Source organism: Balaenoptera ricei, chromosome 4, assembly GCF_028023285.1.
Source record: "Balaenoptera ricei isolate mBalRic1 chromosome 4, mBalRic1.hap2, whole genome shotgun sequence".
NCBI lineage: Eukaryota > Metazoa > Chordata > Mammalia > Artiodactyla > Balaenopteridae > Balaenoptera > Balaenoptera ricei.
In genome coordinates, this window is record NC_082642.1 from 152308842 (window position 1) to 152322303 (window position 13462).

At 42.6% G+C, this 13462-nt stretch overlaps 1 protein-coding gene across 29 annotated transcripts in view; it reads right to left on the minus strand.

Annotated features, from left to right (window-relative positions):
• The window catches only part of SETD4 (SET domain containing 4), a 459131-nt gene that overhangs the window by 273833 nt on the left and 171836 nt on the right, over positions 1 to 13462 (minus strand). For 28 of the 29 annotated variants that reach the window (XR_009502969.1, XR_009502983.1, XR_009502978.1 and 25 more), the window contains one exon: positions 2283 to 2395. The exons of the other annotated variant lie outside the window; for it this stretch is intronic. The gene's annotated coding sequence lies outside the window, so the exon portion shown is untranslated. The remainder of the gene's footprint in view (positions 1 to 2282; positions 2396 to 13462) is intronic. 29 annotated transcript variants of the gene reach the window in all.

The window sequence follows — 13462 nt, forward strand, 5'->3', positions numbered from 1 at the left end:
TATCCATAAAAGTGATTACTTTTGGTGGGAGTGAGGGAATTTCTAGGGTGACTGGCAAAGTTCTACTAAGTTTTACGATAAAACTGCTTTAAAATACATTTAAAAGTCAAAAACTTAATAGGTGTTGTTTTAAAAAGACTTTCCAGAACAGGAATCCATTATCATGATGATATACAATGTGGGGAAACCCTTAACAGTATACATCTACATATAAAATAAATGTCTAGAAGAAGTCTTGAAGCCTGCACACCGAACTATGAACTGTGAAGGGGGGGTGGTCCTGATGCAGCCCAGAACGAGATGGAGAGAGAGCTGGGAGACTTAGCCCAAGAGGACTTGCACATTTAGCTTGATGTATTTTTATACCATTTGCATTTTTACAAGTGACTTTTCATGTATTGCTTTTTTTTTTTTAACATCTCTATTGGAGTATAACTGCTTTACAGTGTTGTGTTAGTTTCTGCTTTATAACAAAGTGAATCAGCTATACATATACATATATCCTGATATCTCCTCCCTCTTGGTCTCCCTCCCACCTTCCCTATCCCACCCCTCTAGGTGGTCACAAAGCACCGAGCTGATCTCCCTGTGCTATGTGGCTGCTTCCCACTAGCTATCTATTTTACATTTGGTAGTGTATATATGTCCATGCCACTCTCTCACTTAGTCCCAGCTTCCCCTTCCCCCTCCCCATGTCCTCAAGTCCATTCTCTACATCTGCATCTTTATTCCTGTCCTGCCCCTAGGTTCTTCAGAACCTTTTTTTCTTTTTTTAGATTCCATATATATGTGTTAGCATACGGTATTTTTCTCTTTCTGACTTACTTCACTCTGTATGACCGTCTCTAGGTCCATCCACCTCACTACAAATAACTCAACTTCGTTTCTTTTTATGGCTGAGTAATATTCATTGAAATTCAATATTCATCAAGTAATATTCCATTGAAGATATGTGCCACATCTTCTTTATCCATTCATCTGTCGATGGACACTTAGGTTGCTTCCATGTCCTGGCTATTGTAAATAGAGCTGCAATGAACACTGTGGTACATGACTCTTTTTGAATTATGGTATTCTCAGGCTATATGCCCAGTAGTGGGATTGCTGGGTTTTATGGTAGTTCTATTTTTAGTTGTTTTATGGAATCTCCATACTGTTCTCCATAGTGGCTGTAGTGGGACCTAATGAAACTTAAAAGATTTTGCACAGCAAAGGAAACCATAAACAAGACAAAAAGACAGCCCTCAGAATGGGAGAAAATATTTCCAAATGAAGCAACTGACAAAGGATTAATCTCCAAAATTTACAAGCAGCTCACGTAGCTCAATATCAAAAAAGCAAACAACCCAATCCAAAAATGGGCAGAAGACCTAAATAGACATTTCTCCAAAGAAGATATGCAGATTGCCAACAAACACATGAAAGGATGCTCAACATCACTAATCATTAGAGAAATGCAAATCAAAACTACAATAAGGTATCACCTCACACCAGTCAGAATGGCCATCATCAAAAAATCTACAAACAATAAATGCTGGAGAGGGTGTGGAGAAAAGGGAACCCTCTTGCACTGTTGGGGGAATGTAAATTCATGTATTGTTTATATAGATTAAATGACTCAATCCATCAAGGAGTTAGTGAACTAAAGAATGTGCGAGCTAGTGGGAAAAAGTGGGTGAGCAAGTGAATAAGTGAGTGAGTTAATGAATAAGTGAATGTGTAAGTGAGAGAGAAAGGGAGCAAATAAATGGAGAAAGAAAAAAGTACCCCAGTATGGTAGGCAGGTCCTAATAGAAAAGTATTTATAAAATCATGTTTAGCAAACCACAGGGGAAAAACAGAACATGGGAAATACGGTCAACTCAGATATTTCACAGCCTGCGTATCTGAAGATCCTTAAATCCCTAGCCACTGATTCAATGAGGTTATATGCTAAAATTTTATAAATGAAAAATTTACAAGGAAACTTGAGGAGCGACCAGTCAAGTATGAATTCAGAACCAAATGCCACTTTGAAAGATCCTGTGTATCCATCCTAACACCAGCCTGCCTACACTCCCCTCCAGGAAACCCCTAATCATGAGACCCCACCAGGAAGTCTCCCTGGCCTTTCAAATTTCATCATCCGCAAAGAATTCTAAAGCACACCTCTGCATCCACCCAGAACTGCAAACATTCCTTTCAAACACAGAACCACAGCCTCTGAATCCCTGATCACCCAGTGTCCAAATTCAGAGCCGAAAGGTGTTCTTTCAAACTTGAAGCAGTTCAGAACCACCTACCTCCAAGTTTCTTCGAGTCACCATACTTAACTCTGGGAATTCAAGGTTCTGGAAAGCTTGTCAGAAGGAGGGTATGTTGCTTAATTTCTCTGGGCTTCTGTCAGGGTCTCCATCTGTAAAATGGAAGGAATTCATCACCCATCACAGAGGGGCATGTGACCTCAACGAGAGAATTATGTGAAATGCTTAATACGATGCCTGCTTCACAGCAAATGCTCAGTGGGTGTTTGCTGTGGTTCCTTACTTTTATTAAGGTGAAATTCACGTAACATAAAATTTTCCATTTTAAGGTGCACAATTCAGTGGCAATTAGTATGGTCACAGTATTGTGAACCATTTCCCTCTAGATCCGAAACATTTTCATTACCCAAAAAAAGGCACTTATTCACTGAGCAGTTAACTCCCTATTTCCCTTCTCCCCTGCTCCAGCAACCACTAATCTGCTTTCTGTCTCTATGGCTTTACCCATCCTGGATGTATCATATAAACAGAATCATACAATATGGGACCTGTTGTGTCTGGCTTCTTTCACTAAGTATAATGTTTTCAAGATTCATCCATATCGTAGTGTGTATCAATATTTCATTCCTTTTTAAGGCTGAATAATATTCCGTTGTATGTGTATACCACAATTTGTTTATCTGTTCATCTGTTGATGACATATGGGTTGTTTCCACCTTTTGGCTGTCATGATAGCACTGCCATGAACATTCGTGTACATGTATTTAAGTACCTGTTTTCAATTCTTTGGGGTATAAACCTAGGAGTGAAATTGTTGGATCATATGGTAATTCTATGTCTAATTTTTTGAGGAACTGCAAAACTATCACTATTTCTAAAGCATTCATTTCAGTGTCTACTAAGAACAGGGCATTCTTTCACAGCGGGTGCTGTAAATATCCATGAGCTATAGCCCCTGCCCTCTGGGAACTTATTTTCTATAAGCAGCATTAATCCAAACGGAAACAAATAGTCATAATTTTCCACAGGTTGTTACTTTTATTCAAAGTGAGTACCTAAGCAAACTCACGACAATTGAACCTCAAATTTCAAAGTAGTCTTTATCCCCCAAATATACATATTTCAAATGTATATAGGTAAATAAGCCTATTCTTTTAAGTAGTGCTGATAATTTCTAACTGGGTCAAACTTGACTTTCTATAGCCAATAACTGATAAAATATTTTTTTAGGCCTTAAGTCATACACATCCATGCAAGCACAGATGCAAAATGGCAGAAAGCCTGTCTGACATAATTGCTCAGGTGGATCCATATCTTAGGAAAGGAAGGTTAGAGAAACAAATATAGTATCAAGTGGAGGAGCAATTAACAGAGCTCATAGAAACACAGAGGGAACGACAACATAGTAGGTTTCAGAACAACCAAGCCAGGGCAGAGATTCAAAGAGCAGAACAACACAACAACAATGCCAGGACATGGGGAAGATGTGCCAGTTATGGAAAGAGGCAGGGTTAAAAGATGAGAGAAGAATGTCAGTTTCATGTCCCTGCCAAATCTTTCACAGCTAATTACACCCTGACAGCCTATAAATTCCTCTAATAGTTCTCAATGAAGAAACTATTCTTCTACCCATTCCCACAACTATTAAGTAGCGTAGCTGGTTTAGACTAGCTTCCAGAATCACCCAAGTGAAGTTGATTATCATTGATGGGTGTGGACAAGAAAGAAAAAAGAATGCATTCTTTTGAGAGCCTTCTGGGCAAAAAGCACTATGTATGGTAAGTATAAGATTCCGTACATAAAATGTCCCTATTTCCCAACTGAAACAAATATCTGAGGAGTACCTCTCCTCTCTCCTCTCCTCTCCTCTCCTCTCCTCTCCTCTCCTCTCCTCTCCTCTCCTCTCCTCTCTTCTCTTCTCTCTCCCTCCCTCTCTCTCTCTCTCTCTCTCTCTCTCTCTCTCTCTCTCTCTCTCTCTCTCTTCCTTCCACCCCTCAGACTAGGACCCAACACAGTAGCTGAGCTCTCCAACCAACCACCTCTCAAATTCATTTTTCAGAGTCAAGGGATTTATCTTTCCCACCATGGAAGAGTTCTGGTTCCATATATGTCAGCTAAGAAACAAAAATTCAGTTTTCAGAGACAGAAGCTCACTCATCTCCAACCAGCAGCTTCTTTCATGGTTCTGAATGAAGACAATGATAGTTAGCATTCATATGGTGGCTTTTGTCTTCAAGACACTTTAGAAAGAGGAGGGGGTAATGGGTTGACAGACCACCTTCAAAACCCTGTTTTTCAGGTGGCTAGTCTACATTTTGACTGTTTAAATAAAGCAGGAATGGAATAAAGACCCATTCAAAAGGTCTAGTTCTAAGGAGAGAGTGAACCATCTATGGGGCAAAAGAAAATAAGTAATAAAATAAGTGTCAAGTCCCCAAAAGTGAGCCCCCCTCTACTAAAGGTCACTGACTTAGGAGTCAGGCACAACTCATTTCAAATCCTTATCCTGCCATTTACTAGCTCTGTATCCTCTGAAAGCATCCATATTCTCACTGGAAAATGGGAGAAATAACACCACCTACCAAATAGATTTAAGTGAGTTAATGTCCAGCCTAGTGGTCAGTAATCGTGGTGGTAGTGGTAATATTATGCCCCGTATCAATGACCCAACTTTTAGAATGTAATTTATTATGTTATAGGACCAAGTCTTTTCAAAATATTAATTGGTTTGGGGATCCTTGAAAATGTTGAGAGGTAAGAAGTATTTTGCATTTTTTAAAACAATTTGGGGATTGTTTTTTTAAAGATTTTTTAAACCTTTGCAGTTAATAGCTGGGCATTACTGATGTAGCATGGGAGCATGAGGTGCTTGAGTAAGGATGTCTGAAACAAGAGATGCACCACATGAAACCCATACAGGCTGCTTCTTCAGCCCATCGCCATGCTTGCCACCATTTATTGGGTTGGCCAAAAAGTTCGTTTGGGTTTTTCATAAGACGTTACAGAAAAACCCGAACGAACTTTTTGGCCAACCCAATATTTCCTCTTTGAGTGTGGCTTGGGATAAGGTAGTATCATTTGTGAAAGGAATTGCTCCAAGACACAGAAAGGCTTACAGAGATACTGATTTAAGAGTAAAAATTATGTTTGTTACTTCACCCTCAGTAGGTGAAGACCACTGAGGCTTACAATTGTCCTCGCATCAGCAGAGAATTTAGACGTGTGAAGTAATTTCGCTAACTTGTAAATTTAGTACAGTATCCTGACTTAAATACAACCGAACTGAGCCCACCTGGAGAATTTTGAACATCCAACTGGATATTTACAGATGACTTCAAAATGTGTATCTCCAGCCCAGATCTCACCTATGGATTTCAGAACCATAAATTCCATGTGGCATCTTAAATGCCACTTGTCCAAATCTGATCTTAAGATCTTCTCTCCCAGTCCCAGTCCTTCTTCCCTCCTCCAGTGTCTCCTCTCTCAGGGAATGGTCCTTCCTACATCCAGTTTTGTTGAGTAGAATCTGAGGGGCCATCCTTGGCCCCATTTTCTCCACCTCCCACCCACACATCACAGCCAACCCATCACCAACTCCTGTCCATTTTCCCTCCTAATAATAATTAGGTCGGTTCACTTCTCTCCAATTCCATGGCCACCAACCTACAAACCCAAGACACTGACATTTTTTGCATGAACTACTCCCCAGCGTCCTCCCTGAACCTGCCCTAATCTCTTCCCCATGGTTTCCAGAATGATCTTCTCAAAACTCAACATTCCACCTTAAATTCCTCCTTGGCTTCCTATTGTTCAGGTAAAGGAGGAAACATTGAGCATGGCCTAGAACACTCACCATGATTTGACCTCACAGACGTTTACCTACTCTGAGCTCCAGCCAGGGTCTCCATTCAAATATATGCCCACTCCTTTCACAGGGTCTTTGCTCATGCTCTTCCTCCTCCCAGACAATCTCTTTTGCCTAACCCCACCTCCGTCTGGACAATTCCTACTTGCCCTTCAAATCTCTGCTCAAAAATTCCTCCCTAAGAAATTGTCTTGGTCAGATTCTTACGTTCCGTATGGTTCAGTGTGGCTCCATATGTTCATGGAACCATATCTCTTTCTTCAGTGCTTTCCTTTCAGTCTGCATTTATCACCCCCCCCACCTCACTGTTGTGACTGTTGTAATTGCTCCTCTAGTAGCCTGTGAGCCCAATGAGAGCAGGGAATGTGTCTGGTTTGTGCACCGTTATACCCTGATTACCAAGGGCAGTGCCTAGTGAAAAGTAGGCACTTGGTAAATAGCTGTTGAATGAATGAAGAAATGGATGCATGTGAAAAGGTATATTACATGTCTAATAGGAGGATGTGAGAGCCTCAAGTGCAACCTTAGAAAGAGTCTATAGGACAAAATTCCAGGGCATGGCTAGGGAAGGGCAGAAGGGCTTCTGCATCACAGGTCAGAGTCCTACAGCAATGCTACAAAGATCCTAGCCTTTGTTATTTCTAGAAAATTCTGTAGAAAGAGAGGGTACAAATATTTGGGCGTCTTCCTTTTATATCACCACCCTGAGAATCTTGAGTTTCAAATGGAAAGTCAATGGTGGGGGTGGTGATGAGAGAAAGAACGAAGGAAAATGTCATTCCAAAACATTCTAGAGCTTTCAGGACAAAATGCAAATGTGCCAAAGAATATCAGACAGAAATTGGGCCTATCTACAGTTTTGCAAAATGATTAGGAGATCTCACAAATATCCATGCGTTTCATATCTTTTACAAATTATGTAGCCCCTCCAACCATCTTAAACACTGTTGGAAATTTCCAACTAACTGGGAAAAATATAGTCCTCAGCCTTTCCTCAAGATGTCTGAGGAAGTGAGACTTGACACAGGTTTTCTGACGTGTGGCAAAAGCCACATCACGTTTCCGAAGGAAGATGGGAAGAGGTGTGTCCTGCCCAACCACACAGAATTTCTCGGCTGTGAATAGCCACTAGATCTGTGGCCCGGCTGTGAGCTGCCAGAGGATGCTTGCTTAAATGCTAAAAGGACTCCAGTCACGTGTTTTTTCTGTTTTGATAATTACTCGTTCATTTGAAAAGAAAAAAAAAAAAAATGAGCATCCATCTCACATGTGAGCCTACATTTAAAATCAAGCTTTCATGATGCATCTTTAGAGAACTAAAAATCTAACAATGCAAGGATAGAACCCTCATGCAGAAAGACTAGCACCTTCCCCAAAAGCTACCAGACTGTTCTTTCCAGCACTAGAGCTCAAAGTTTATTTCTTTGTTTCCTTTAAAAATTTCAACTTGAAAGAATATATATGATATTCTGAATTTGCATTGCAATCAGAACAACGGAAGTCTAAACTCAAGTTTTAAATAAAAGTGAAAAATGGATATGTGGCTGGCTTCTCCTGCCCCAAATCAGATGATTGAGAAGATGTTCAAGAACCTAATCCCATGAAATATGCAGGGTGCTGACATGAATCCAACTCTCTTTTACTCTTTCGGAAGACCCCACCTGTATTGCTTCACTTCTGAAGACCCTACCAGTATTGCTCCATCTCCTCTACCTGAACCAACTCCAAGCCAACCCAGAGCTCTTTTCTTCTAAGTTTACTGAACCTCGATCTTTAACCCCCTGACATTTTCTTGCCTTGGCAAAAACCCTAAAGCTTTCAGGGTGGTTAACAAACAGTAGGTATCGGCCTCCAAGGGTTAAGAATTCACGCTCCCAGATGATAATCATCAGTATATTGTTCTGGAAAATTAAATACACCTGGGCCAAGTTTCTGAAGGCTGTATTCTTTGGAGATGTTTCAATTTTTTACAGAAAGAAGCAGTTCAAGAATGTGAAGTTCATTGTTCACATATATTTTCCTAGACTTCTTTTCTTTTCTTTTTTTCTCTGGTATTTCATTATGTGATTTGGGTTTTCCCCAGATTTTTACCTACCCTGGGCCTCTTTGATAAGTGAAAAATGTGCTTGCACTCTGCCATCTTAGTAGGGGCATCAAATGACAAAAGAAACTGTTCATTTGAGAAGGCCTGACTGCACTATCATTAGATTCAAGCAATCTATCTGCACAGTTCTCCAACAACAAGAATGAACTCGGCTGGGTGGGCGCCCTCACTCAAGAAATGCTGATTTAATCCTTCTACACACCAAACATTAGGCTCACATCATGTCTCCAGAAAACCTATCAGGATGTTCTGGTTCTCAAGGAATTCACATCTGTTGGGATAATGGACTAGAATAGAGGTGAGCACAGGTTCTACCAGAGGAGTGGACACCCATGGTAGAAGGAAGGCTGAGGAATGCATCACATGATGTAATCACCAGTTCACCAGACGATGGAGATGCCATCATGGCCTCCCAGGTAGAGAAACCAGCAGAGGCAAAGGTACAGAAATGTGAAAGGACATAGGGATGTTTCTAGGTGGCCAGACCAAGCCGTGGGGAAGAGAAACAAAAATGAAACCTAGGAATATCTATGAAAAACGGGTGATGAAAGCTTTGGTGTGTTGGCTTTATTCTGCATTAAGAGGAAGACAAAACACAAGGAGAGCTTTCAGTCTGACAAGGGATTGAACAAGGAGCTGTAATAGGAAGCATGACCAATATATTTCTCCTCTGGCTGTAGGAGAAGTGTATGAGGGGGGAGAAGAGGGCAGAGAAGAATCTTTTTCAGTTGAGGACAGCATGAAGGGACTTCAAGAGGAAGGTTGCCTTTGAACAACATTTTAAAGGAGGAGCAGGACTCAGACCATGAGTGATGAGAAACAGTGCCCTGATCAGAGCAGGGGCACAGGCTGGCCAGTGGGCATGGCCCGTTCCAGAAGGAGCATGGGATCCGCCAGGGTTGGCCGAGGCTGTTGGAGGCTTAGAGCAGAAGATAAGCAGGCATGTCAGACTAGATCGTGCTGTGGAGGCCTCTGAATGCCACATTAAGGATACTGTTCTGAAGACAACAGCAAGCCTGCAGGGTTGGTGATGTCCAAGTTACCCCCTCTCTTGCAGTTGGCTGTGATCACGTGGGATGTGATCAGAAGTGCTGGACTCATGTGTCAGGTCTTCCCATCCAAGCTGCCAGAGTGCCTCTTCATTGCCTTTTCCTTTCCAGCTGGTGGTGATGATGCTGAGCTCAGAGTATCCTTGGAAGCCCAGTGAACATGACTGAAACTCCATCAGCCTGAATCCCTGAATGAATGGCTGTGTGCACAGAGCCATACCATGACCAGCTTACTCACCCAGTACTGTTACGTGAGCAAAAACTAACCATCTATTAATTGTGTGTCATTTTATGCTTTGAGATCTATTTGTTATACCAGCTCTGCCTACCCTACCTAACATTGGCCCCAACTGGCAATGGGGACAGAAAGAGTCAAGAGACTTGTGGACATTAGTCCTCCAGACATGGCTACCAGTTTTAAGTGCAGGTGAGAGTCAAAGATGGAGCCACCATTTCCAGCCAGAATGGAGGGGAGGATTGAGAGGCCATTCATCTGAGTTACCATGGAAGGAGGAAAAGGTTTTGAAAGAAGGTAATGAGGTTTGGGACCTGTAGAAATTGGGGTATCTGCGGGGTCCCCAGTGGAGCTGTCCTGTAGGCAGTTAGGAACACAGGCAAGGAGCTGGACCATGGAAGCCTGGTAGAGCCACACAGATGCTTCCAGAACAGCCCGTGCTACCCAGGAAGCCTCTCTGTGTACTTTCCTCAAATGTTGCAAATGTCTATGTATAAAATAGACAAGGACCTACTGTCTAGCACAGGGAACTCAATATTTTGTTATATTTTGTAATAACCTATAAGGGAAAAAAGGTTGTTTTGTAATAACCTATAATGGAAAAGAATCAGTTATATATACACAACTGAATCACTGTGCGGTACACCTGAAAGTAACACAACATTGTAAAACAACTATACTTCAATTGTTTAAAAATACTGCAAATGTCAAGGACCGCAGACTGTATTAATCAGTTATTTAAAATATTACTGATAACCTTTTAAGGTGAACTCTGAATGAGTTACGGGCGCTAAATCGTCTTGGGTTAGTAAAAACTCCAGCTCTGCCACTTACTAGCATACCAAGAGATGTCACCTCTCAGGGCCTCCATTTTTCTTCTGTATAAAATGGGGTAATGCCTCTGCCCTTGCAGTGAGGAATAAATGGGCAATGTACCCATTACACAGGGCTCAGCGCCCATACATGCAATTACCGTAAACAAATGACAATAAGTACGGTATTTATTGAATTATTCTAAGTGTGCTACTGGACCCACCCACTTAATCCTGACAAACCCTGGTACAATCACTTTCCCCATTATACATAACAGGAATCTGAGACCAGAGAGGTTAAGTAACTTGCTCAAGATTACACAGCTAATGGTGAAGCTGGGCTCCAGCCCCAGCAGGCAGACTGTGGCACGTGGGCTCTTCCCTGCCACATGACACAACCATCCTGAGAAGGCACAGTCCCCTCAGGAGCACAGTGTCCCTCTTCCTTCTCGTTCTTTCCTGAGTCATGACCTAGGAAGCACCTCCAGCAGTTGTAAGCACTTGCTCATTGCCTCTATCAAGCAGTTCATCAAGGCAGCTGGCAGTTCTCCGCAGGTTCTAAGTGGTTACGAGAACTTTTGATTTATTCTTGAATAGCATGTTCACAGTAATGGAGAAAAGTCAAGAATTCCCAAAAAACAAATGCCAGTCGGGCAAGATAACAGTCCCAGGGCTGGGCTCCCCTGGTGGCGCAGTGGTTGAGAATCTGCCTGCCAATGCAGGGGACACGGGTTTGAGCCCCGGTCCGGGAAGATCCCACATGCCGTGGAGCAACTGAGCCCGTGCACCACAACTACTGAGCCTGCGTGCCACAACTACTGAGCCTGTGCGCCTAGAGCCCGTGCTCCACAACGAGAAGCCACTGCAATGAGAAGGCCGCACACCGCAACGAAGAGTAGCCCCCGCTCGCCACAACCAGAGAAAAGCCCGCGCGCAGCAACAAAGACCCAACACAGCCAAAACTAAAATTAATAAGAAAAAGATTAAAATTAAAAAAATAAAATAAACAATCCCAGGGCTTCTATAATGCTCTTAATTTTCCAAAGCATGTCCGTGATCTTCATCTCACTTCCACCAAAGGAGATTGGAACTTGAGCCATTCAAAGGTTCATGGAGGGAAACAGAGGACACTGGCAGAGAAAATGTGAACTGTCCCTCTTGAAAGAGGCTATTTGCTGTACCCATTTTTCTCTGTCTTAGCCAGGACCATCTGGAGCCCAGGAGGACAAGCATAGTAGGGGGGAAAGAGGAGATGGGTCATTTCAGCTGCTTGACTTGGGCTGCAGGACCCACCCCATATGGAAGGGCGCCTCTCCAGAGGTTGCTGCTGCTGTTCTTCCCATGGGTGTCTCTTCTCCAGGATGTTCTACTGCAGGTTTCATTCTGGGGGACAAGATCAGACTGGCGCAGAGGCTCTGCTACAACTTACTGAATGTTAAAGTACCATGAGGTTAAAACTGAAGCAACACGCTGATGCTTGAAAAAACTTCAGGGCTTGGGGCAGCTCAGACCCCAGTGCTCGACTTGGTAGAGTGTAATTTCCCACATGGGGAGACCCGAGATGCTGTGCTGCCGCCGTGTTACTGGTACGACACTCCAAGCAGTTGCAAAGCCGAAACGCCCAGGGTACTTCTTGGTAGTTTCTGACCCTGTCTGCAGGAAGCTTAACAGGACCCAGAGGCCGTGAGCATCTCGCTTGATCCGCGCACCCTTGGCCACCTCCCAGGTCTTACTGTTAGCGCCTGCGGAAGCCACGGGCACTGAGAACTTTCCTCCACGGTGCACAGACGTCCCCAGGCTCCTTTCAGGATTCCAAAGAGCTCACGGACCTTCTTCTCCCAGGTACATCCCTTATTCCTAAGCCTTGGTGCCCATCACACCCTCCTTTAAAAGGGGGGAGGGGTATATTATATTTTAAAAACCCCGAATAAAAAAGGGATCAATCAACATATTTCTTAGAAGTCCTTCCAAGAGTTTCCGGCCTCTCCAGCCACAGAGGCTGGCTGTTGCCTTCTTTTTTGCTCAGCCTGCAGCTCATTTAAGGATCATTAGAGATGACTCATGTTCCAGTTCTTAAAATCAAACTTCTGCCAAATCCAAGACTCTGAATTTATCCAAATGGTGGAAACATGCTTTTACCACCCATCCACCAAAATACCTCCCATTCAGATCAACATTATGGCTGATTCAATCCTCTCAAATTTTAAAAATATTCTTACGCCTTCAACATCAGGGCAGAAGCCCTCAGTGTTCCTCACACAGGCTCAGAGAATTCCATTCACAGTGGGGTTATTACCAACCAGGGTTCTTGGTCTTTTTTTTTTTTTTTTTAACATCTTTATTGGAGTATAATTGCTTTACAATGGTGTGTTAGTTTCTGCTTTATAACAAAGTGAATCAGCTATACATGTACATATATCCCGATATCTCCTCCCTCTTGGTCTCCCTCCCACCTTCCCTATCCCACCCCTCTAGGTGGTCACAAAGCACTGAGCTGATCTCCCTGTGCTATGCAGCTGCTTCCCACTAGCTATCTATTTTACATTTGGTAGTGTATATATGTCCATGCCACTCTCTCACTTCGTCCCAGCTTACCCTTCCCCCTCCCCGTATCCTCAAGTCCATTCCCTATGTCCGCATCTTTATTCCTGTCCTGCCCCTAGGTTCTTCAGAAGCTTTTTTTTTTTTTTTTTTTAGATTCCATATATATGTGTTAGCATACAGTATTTGTTTTTCTCTTTCTGACTTACTTCACTCTGTATGACAGACTCTAGGTCCATCCACCTCACTACAAATAATTCAATTTTGTTTCTTTTTATGTCTGAGTAACATTCCATTGTATATATGTGCCACATCTTCTTTACCCATTCATCTCTCGATGGGCACTTAGATTGCTTCCATATCCTGGCTATTGTAAATAGAGCTGCAATGAACATTGTGGTACATGACTCTTTTTGAATTATGGTTTTCTCAGGGTATATGCCCAGTAGTGGGATTGCTGTGTAGTATGGCAGTTCTATATTTAGTTTTTTAAGGAACCTCCATACTGTTCTCCATAGTAGCTGTATCAATTTACATTCCCACCAACAGTGCAAGAGGGTTCCCTTTTCTCCACACCCTCTCCAGCATTTACTGTTTGCAGATTTTTTGATGA